The sequence below is a fragment of the Bison bison genome, unplaced genomic scaffold, assembly GCF_000754665.1.
Source record: "Bison bison bison isolate TAMUID 2011002044 unplaced genomic scaffold, Bison_UMD1.0 scf7180017864475, whole genome shotgun sequence".
NCBI lineage: Eukaryota > Metazoa > Chordata > Mammalia > Artiodactyla > Bovidae > Bison > Bison bison.
The window spans coordinates 4,014,884-4,015,606 of record NW_011495036.1 but is presented as its reverse complement, the minus strand read 5'-3'; the positions used below and the strand labels follow the sequence as shown (position 1 = coordinate 4,015,606).

Below are 723 nucleotides of genomic sequence, written 5' to 3'. Positions count from 1 at the left end.
CAAAGGGCCAGCCTGGGAGAGGCAGTGGTGAAGGGAGGCCAGAGCCAACCGCTAGGGGCTTCTGAAGCCAAGGTGAGTGGTGGGAGGCCAGAGGAAATCACTCCTTCTTCCTTCCTTCCTTCCCTCACGCAGCATCCCCACAGCTCTTATGCCAGGCACAAGGAGCGGAGCAGCTGGACTGAGTCCCTCCCCAGCCACCTCTTGCCCTTCTGCCCCTCCCGGGAGAGACCTCCCCACTTTGACCCTTGACCGGGTAATGGAGACCCTCTCCATAATGGAGACCCTCAGAGCGCCCAGACACCCCACAGGCCTGGTTTTCCAGGGCGGAGGCGGAAGTCCCCAGCCCTGGAAAAAGTCTTGGAAGAAGGCATCCTCCCCCATCTAGGTCACTCTGTGTTCTTTCTGGAAAGAGGCCCAGATGGTGCCTCCATGGGTCCAGAGAGGAGAAGAGTGGGGCTTGTGGGGCTCCCCCCAGGGTCTGGGAGCACCCCCCAGGGTCTGGGTGGCCAGGCATGGACAAGTGGCCAAACAGCAGGGCCAGGCACTGCCTGTGCCACCCACCCTGAGAACCTGGACTCCCACCAGGACTCCTCGGGGAGGGGTTGGGAGAGCCCGCAGGGGGTGCTGCACACCCCCAGGGTCCTGCAGGGGCGGGTCCAGTCCACGGCCACCCCCAGTTGAAGCTCCCCGCTGTGCCCTAGAATGGGTCTAGCAAGGGGATGC

General features: G+C 63.6%; 1 protein-coding gene across 1 annotated transcript in view; it reads right to left on the bottom strand.

Moving 5' to 3' along the window:
• Positions 1 to 723, bottom strand: part of ESPNL (espin-like) — a 22,145-nt gene that overhangs the window by 19,137 nt on the left and 2,285 nt on the right.